Below are 8,249 nucleotides of genomic sequence, written 5' to 3'. Positions count from 1 at the left end.
GGCGGTGCACCCGTGAGGATCCCGCCAATCGGCTTCCTTACGCCTTACGGGTTTTCTAGCCCGCTGACTCGCACACATGTCGACTCCTTGGTCCGTGTTTCAAGACGGCCGAATGGGAGCCCGCAGTCGATGCCCGAAGCACGCAGGTGCCAAGCACGCCGAGACGGTGCGTCTTTGGATCCCACGATCGAGGCGACGACGTCTCCACAGCGTATCAAAGGCCGGGCTAGGGCCGCCCGACGACTGCGTCGGTCCATGCCCCGAACCGATCAATGGACGGCTCTCGCCGCTCCACATCCGACCGGGCGATCGTCGGCCCCCATCCGCTTCCTCCCGACAATTTCAAGCACTCTTTGACTCTCATTTCAAAGTCCTTTTCATCTTTCCTCGCGGTACTTGTTCGCCATCGGCCTCTCGCTCAGATTTAGACTTGACGGAATTTACCGCCCGATTAGGGTGCATTCCCAAACAACCCGACTCAGAGACAACAGATCATGGTGCGACAGGTCCGCACGACAGGGCTCTCACCTCTCTGGCGCCCTTTCCGGGGACTTGGCCCGGTCCGCCACGAGGACGCTTCTCCAGACTACAATTGAACGCCGGTGGCGCCGATTCTCAAGCCGGGCTTTTCGGTTCGCTCGCCGTTACTAGGGAATCTGGTAAGTTTCTTTTCCTCCGCTTATTGATATGCTTAAACTCGGCGGGTAATCCCGCCGACACTGGGCCTCGATGCGATGCCGAAAGGGTTTAATGGTCTCGATCGACAAACGCGCACGACGAATCGAACGAGGTTGCTTACAAGATACCACCGATCGTCGCGACGATTATGCCGTTGAGGACTCAAATTTAGGCCAACCGCGGCTATGAGCGCACGGAGGCCAATTTCGCCAGCGGTCCAACCGAGTCCCGAGGGATCGGGTTGGATGGGGCGACGATGCGTGACACCCAGCAGACGTGCCCTCGGCCTAATGGATTGGGGCGCAACTTGCGCTCAAAGACTCGATGGTTCACGGATTACGCAATTCACACCAAGTATCGCATTTCGCCACGCTCTTCATCGGCGCGAGAGCCGAGATATCCGCTGTCGAGAGTCATTCTATATACTTTGGGACAAAAGAACAACATCATCGAAGCATTGACACCGCGAACGGTGCGGCGACGTGAGATGTGTCGGCATTGACACCGCGAACGGTGCGACGGCGGAGATGTGTCCCTTTTTTCATTTCGATTCCTTGGCACGATTCACGCCGGGGGTTTGTTCGTTTTGCATCGAAGATGTTGATCCTGACATCTCACCCCACCCAATGGGCAGAGGGACGACAGGACCGGTCGCCCGACACGTGGGGATGGCAGCAAAGCGACGATGCACCGCACCACCTCCGATGTTGTATACAACGCGTTCACGGGTCGCTCGCTAAGGTGTTTCGACAATGATCCTTCCGCAGTTCACCTACGGAAACCTTATTACGACTTCTCCTTCCTCTAAATGATAAGGTTCGTGGACTTTCGCGACGTCGGGCAGCGAACCGCCCACGTCGCCGCGATCCCAACACTTCACCGGACTATTCAATCGGTAGGAGCGACGGCGGTGTGTACAAAGGTAGGGGCGTAGTCAACGCGAAATGATGACTCGCTTACTAGGAATTCCTCGTTGAAGACCAACAATTGCAATGATCTATCCCCATCACGATGAAATTTCAAAGATTACCGGGCCCGCTCGGCCAAGGCTATAGACTCGTTGAATACATCGAGAAGCAGCGTATGCCCGTAACATCTAAGGGCATCACAGACTGTTATTGCCTCAAACTTCCGAGGCCTAAAAGGCCATAGTCCTCTAAGAAGCTAGCCACGGAGGATCACCTCCGTGTAGCTAGTTAGCAGTCGAGGTCTCGCTAGTTAACGGAATTAACTGCACAAATCGCTCCACCAACTAAGAACGGCCATGCACCACCACCCATAGAATCAAGAAAGAGCTCTCGGTCTGTCAATCCTTACTATGTCCGGACTCGTAAGTTTCCCGTGTTGAGTCAAATTAAGCCGCAGCTCCACTTCAGTGGTGCCCTTAGTCAATTCCTTTAAGTTTCACCTTGCGACCATACTCCCCGGAACCCAAAGACTTTGATTTCTCTTAAGGTGCCGACGGAGTCCTAAAAGCAACATCCGCCGATCCTCGGGTCGGCATCGTTTATGGTTGAGACTAGGACGGTATGTCGATCGCCTTCGAGCCCCCAACTTTCGTTCTTGAATAATGAAAACATCCTTGGCAAATGCTTTCGCAGCTTGTTCGTCTTTCATAAATCCAAGAATTTCACCTCGACTATGAAATACTGAATGCCCCGACCGTCCCTCGTTAATCATTACTCCGATCCGAAGGCCAACACAATAGGATCGAAATCCTACGATGTTATCCCATGCTAATGTATACAAGCGTAGGCCGCTTTGAGCACTCTAATTTCTTCAAAGTAATGCGCCAGAGGAACGACCCGACCAATTAAGGCCAGGAGCGCATCGCCGGCAAGAGGGACGAAAGCGGGCCGGTGATCACCGTGAGGCGGACCGGCCGACCCACCCCTAAGTCCAACTACGAGCTTTTAAGCGCAACAACTTAAATATACGCTATTGAGCTGGAATTACCGCATTTCAGCGGCACCGGACTTGCCTCCAATGGATCCTCGTTAAGGGATTTAGATTGTACTCATTCCAATTACCGGACTCATAGAGCCGGTATTGTTATTTATTGTCACTACCTCCCCGTGTCGATTGGGTAATTTGCGTGCTGCCGCCTTCCTTGGATGTGGTAGTCGCTTCTCAAGCTCCTCTCCTAATCAAACCCTAATTCTCCGTCACCCGTCACCACCATAGGAGGCCACTATCCTACCATCGAAAGTTGATAGGCGAAATTTGAATGATGCGTCGCGGCACAAAGGCCGTGCGATCCGTCGAGTTATCATGAATCATCGAACAACGGGCAAAGCCGCGTCGACCTTTTATCTAATAAATGCATCCCTTCCGAAGTCGGGTTTCTTGCACGTATTAGCTCTAGAATTACTACGGTTATCCGAGTAGCAAATACCATCAAACAAACTATAATCGATTTAATGAGCCATTCGCAGTTTCACAATCTGAATTTGTTCATACTTACACATGCATGGCTTAATCTTTGAGACAAGCATATGACTCTTGGCGGGATCAACCGGTAGCATTCCTCATGACGTCGACATCGACCATCGCATGGCTCTCAACATGCCGCATGAGCAACGAAGAGGGCATAACAGAGCACGAGCATTGTCCGTGTCAAGAGACAAAATGCATAGGCATCGAGAGACAAGGGCCTAAACCCTACTCTCAAAAATATTTTCCGTGATCCAAAGCACGAACGAGCACCAGTGCACCGACGAGGCCACACCGATTTAAGGGGGCACACTCGGGACACAGGGCACGATTGTGGTCCACCACGCAGCCCAAAGGGCACGAGATGGAGAAGGGACGGCAACACATCCATAATTCCATCTGGCTTAGGTACGCAACACAGGATCCCGATCGCACCCCTTGGGTTCAATTAGAACAAGGGGATTCAATGAAGAGGAGTGTGGCTCGACAGTTCGATGTGGGTAGCATGGAGCCTGCCAATACACACAACCAAAACACCACTCATATGCCCATTGCGTACTAGTAGTAGCACCCACGCACACCGGCCAACAACCCACCCAACCAATGTATTGATAGGGGAGCGGAAGGAACAATGAAACGAGGGCACACCACAAACGCTTGGCACGAGAACTACAAGGGACAAAATCCCACTGGGACTTGGTCGAGCAAAGACCAAGCCTACAAACTCAACTTACGCCCCCCAGTGTGCCGTTACCGTCAAAGGGACTTGGTACTGGGGTCACGGGCAGCTTCGAATGTAGGCAAGGGCTTGGCAAGGCCAAGGCGCCGATGGGTCGCCGACTTGGGAGGCACAAGGCGTCCCTAACATGACGGGGGAGAATGGGCAAGCCAAGCTCGAGCCCATAGCAATGCATAAGCCACCCCAGGAGATCTTTGCCCGATATAGGGAACTTGGTCCTAGAGTCGTTATTACATTTCTATGGGCACGGGCTTGACCGTGGGAAAATCATCACCCGCCACTAGCGCCGGCGATCGACCCACCACCCTTGGTGAGTCATTGCGGGACTATCCGGCCTCGTGGGTCTGGACGCACCCCACCTCGGGTTCGAGGGGGCCACGTCGGGGCGGCGGATCTCTACCCTTTAAAGAGCTAAAAACTTCGTCAAACTGCTACTGTGCAACATTCAGATATGCGAAACAAGGGCACTTTCCTTTAGCCCGCACATCCGAGGCACCAGGGTGCCCCTGCTGCTCGAGGCACCCGCACATCCAACGTCCTAGTGTCATAGACTTAGAGTTTTCCCATGCAATCCGTGCGGCCTCAAGCGTTCTTTCGCTCAAAAACGCCTAAGTCAGCCTATCTCGCAACAATTAAGGATCCTTCGCTCAAAAAACGCCTAACTCAGCCTGTCTCGCAACAATGAGGATTCAATGGAACTCTTCTCAAGAACGCACGAAGAACAGCAGAAGAATGAAGTAAGAACGATCTCAAAAGATGAACAAAAGCCACAGAAAAATAAGAACACTTGAGAGAAAAGTTTGAGTGAATACTCTCAAAATTCTATTAATCACTGAATGAATACAATGAGGGGGAGAGGCCTCTATTTATAGTTGAGCCTTCCCCAAATCAACGGTACAGATCAAAATACATCAATAGCTAAGATCTAAAGCTATCAAGATATCAAATCTCTAAGATTACAGAATCGTATCTTTTAAAGATTACATTAAAGTCTAAGATCGCATATCTTTGAAGATCTCCTTCCATATTTGCCAAGCATATCTTTGAAGATTACTTTCCATATTTGCCAAGCTCCGGAGATGGGCTTTCAATCTCTCCAAGCACTGGACCAGTCCGATTGGGCCGAATGACCTCCCTCAAAAGCGATAAATCGTACCAGTCCGTCATGGTTGCAGGTCTCCTTTCGCAACTCATGACATTCTCCCCACTTGTTCTAGCGACGCCCTCGTCGCGTCCCCCTCATGGAACTGGGCTATCTCCTCTTGGAATTGCCACAATGCCTTGGCAGGTTCCCAACTTGCCTCGCTGTCAGGTAGTCCTTTCCATCGTACCAAGTATTCGTGTCGTGGCCGATGATACCTTTGTCTCACCACACGATCTGCCTCAATGTTTTCAACCTTTCTGTCATAAGAGACTTTTAACCCCATTGGTGCTCGTTCCGACTTGCCTCGATCTGGATCCTCTTGATCCCCACAGTATGGCTTGAGCATGCTTACATGGAATACTGGATGGAGCTTCAGCTTTGCTGGCAACTCAAGTTTGTAGGCCACCTTGCCTACCCTCTTCAAGACTTTTAATGGCCCCTCATACCTTCGCACAAGCCCCTTGTGCAAACCCGTATATCGCAACATCAAGTGTAGTTTGGCAAGAACTAAGTCCTCCACCTGAAACTGCATATCCCTTCATTACTTCCTTGCGCAATTTCCCATAATGAGGCACATAGAGGCGGTGCCTATGGGTGTATAGTAATTCCCCATCAAGCCAAAATCTCCTCGTTTTCCCCTCATTGGCCAGCTCAACCAAGCTTTTGGCTGTGGGGTCATGAGACAACCCTTCTCGAATGCGTTCCAATAGGGACCCGTCAGGTTGACTGATGGCCGCGAATTCCATCTTTCGGCTAAGTGCATCAGCCACCATGTTGGCACTTCCTGGCTTGTATTCCATTGTGAAATCAAACTCACTAGAAAAACACGCCAACGAGCCTGTTTGGGAGACAACTTTTTCGGGTTAGAAAATAAGCTGCTAGCAACATTATTAGTAAGGACCACGAACACCGAACCCGATAAGTAATGCCTCCATGTGCGCAAGCAATGCACCACAATGATCATTTCCTTCTCTTGGACCGTATATCTCCGCTCTGTCTCATTAAGCTTTCGACTTTCGAAAGCAATGGATGACCCTCTTGCATCGAAGACTCCCCAATGGCATAATCGACGATCTGTATGCGTATTTCATAAGGCTTCGAGTAATCCGGTAATGCAAGTACAGGCTCACTTGTCATTACTTGCTTCAATTGATTGAAGGCCCTCTCACATTGTGGGTTCCAATCCCATACCTTACCCTTTTTTAACATGTCCGTCAAGGGTGCGGTAATTCTAGAATAGCCTTCGATAAAGCGTCTATAGTAGTTTGCCAACCCAAGGAAAGATCTCAACTCTGTCACCTTGGTTGGAGCCTCCCATTCGGCAATGGCCCGAACCTTGCTTTCATCCATCCGGATCTTGCCACCTCCCACAATGTGGCCTAGAAATGGCACCTCTCTTTGAGCAAAGGTGCATTTCTCCTCTTTGACGAACAACTCATTTTCCCTCAAAGTTTGGAACACCTCTCTCAAATGTTCCACATGTTCATTGAGTGTTTTACTGTACACCACAATATCGTCAAGGTAAACAACCACGAAACTATCAAGGAAAGGTTGAAGTACCTTATTCATCAAGGTGCAAAATGTAGCTGGGGCATTTGTGAGTCCGAATGGCATCACCAAAAATTCATACGAGCCATACCGCGTCACACAAGCTGTCTTTGGCTCATCTCCTTGACTATCCAAACTTGATGGTACCCCGATCTCAAGTCCAACCGTAAACCATCTCGACTACTAAGGTGATCAAACAAGTCTGCGATGAGGGGAATAGGGTACCTATTCCTCACGGTGATCTTGTTTAGGGCCCGATAATCAATACACATCCGTAATGACCCATCATGTTTCTTTTGAAATAGCACTGGTGCACCATACGGAGATTTAGATGGCTTAATGAATCCCGCATCTAAAAGCTCCTTTAACTGTTTCCGTAATTCCTCCAATTCCGTTGGGGACATACGATATGGCGCCCTAGCTGGCGGCACCATGTTAGACACCAATTCGATCCTATGATCCACCTCCCTCTTAGGTGGCAAATTCTTTGGAAACTTTGCAGGCATCACATCTTGAAAGGATTGTAATAGTCGGCCCACTTCCTTAGGGATCTCACTCGCGGTCTTACCGGTTTCCTCAATCTTCAAAGTGGCTAAGTAGGAGACTTCATCTCTACGTACACCCTTAGCAAATTGGATTGCGGACAATGTTTTCCCTTCGAGGTTCCCCTTTCTTGTCAATCTCACCATACATTGATGGTTCGAATCCGAAATCACCATGAAATTACCGGAAGGATAAATCGTCGCATTAACCTGATCAAGAAAGCTCAATCCAACTACAAAATTGTAGTCATCAAGTGGTATTACCTTGATGGATGCCGTACCGGTCCAATCGCCAAATTGGAGTTTTACTCCTTTTACGACCCCCTTAATTGGAACACTTTCCGAATTCACCGTCTTAATTTGACCCGGATCATTTTCAATCTTGAGACCAAGTTTATGCGCAGCCCTTTCGGACATAAATAAATCGACGCCTTTTGTGTCGACAAGTGCATTCAACTTTTGCCGCCTACCATGATGTCCGCAAACATCGCCCATGACTCCTCTTGTCTTCAACACCCCTAGTATTGAACCAAGATTGTTATCCTCCACATCGACTGCTTTCGCTTCCACAACGGAGAGAGCCGCCTTCTTTGGACAATCCTTAATCATGTGTGGTCCATCACAATGAAAGCACCTTATAGGCCCACTCTTCCTTTTGTCCCATGGCTTTTTACCGTTGTCATTTCTAGGGGCCTTTCTTTGTCTCCCCACTATTTCCTTTCTATTTGGGACTTGGGCTTGAAAGACTCAGGGCGCATCTTTCTTCCCACCAAATTCGCCAATGATTCTCACATGCATATGGCCTTGGTAAGTTCTTGGACTCTCAACGTTGCAACTCTTGCTTCGCCCATGGTTTCAACCCATCCATGAAGGAAAAGAATGCCTCTTTCTCACCCATATCAGAAATTTGAAGCATGAGTTCGCTAAACTCCTGCACATACTCCCTCACAGTGCCTTGTTGTGAAAGCCGACGCAATTTTGCCCGAGCTTCATCCTCGGCATACTGTGGTAAAGCTGCGCTTTGAACTCAGATTGAAACTCCTTCCAAGTTCTAATTTCATCCCACCACGTCTCACATCGGTGGACCCACGACGCCACCACAATAAGGCAATGTCAAGAAGATACATAGCAGCGATAATTACCTTAGTGGCATCATCAAGAATGC

The 8,249-nt window shown here is 49.6% G+C and overlaps 1 non-coding gene across 1 annotated transcript; it reads right to left on the bottom strand.

The window, feature by feature from the left end:
- Positions 1-939: 939 nt before the first annotated feature.
- On the bottom strand, positions 940-1,093 carry LOC128281249 (5.8S ribosomal RNA). Its single transcript, XR_008271462.1, has one exon. It is a non-coding gene; the product is annotated as a 5.8S ribosomal RNA (ribosomal RNA).
- Positions 1,094-8,249: the final 7,156 nt, after the last annotated feature.

The sequence above is a fragment of the Gossypium arboreum genome, chromosome 9 (assembly GCF_025698485.1).
Source record: "Gossypium arboreum isolate Shixiya-1 chromosome 9, ASM2569848v2, whole genome shotgun sequence".
Classification (NCBI taxonomy): domain Eukaryota; kingdom Viridiplantae; phylum Streptophyta; class Magnoliopsida; order Malvales; family Malvaceae; genus Gossypium; species Gossypium arboreum.
The sequence above is the reverse complement of the archived record's forward strand: the minus strand, read 5'-3'. Positions and strand labels throughout refer to the sequence as shown.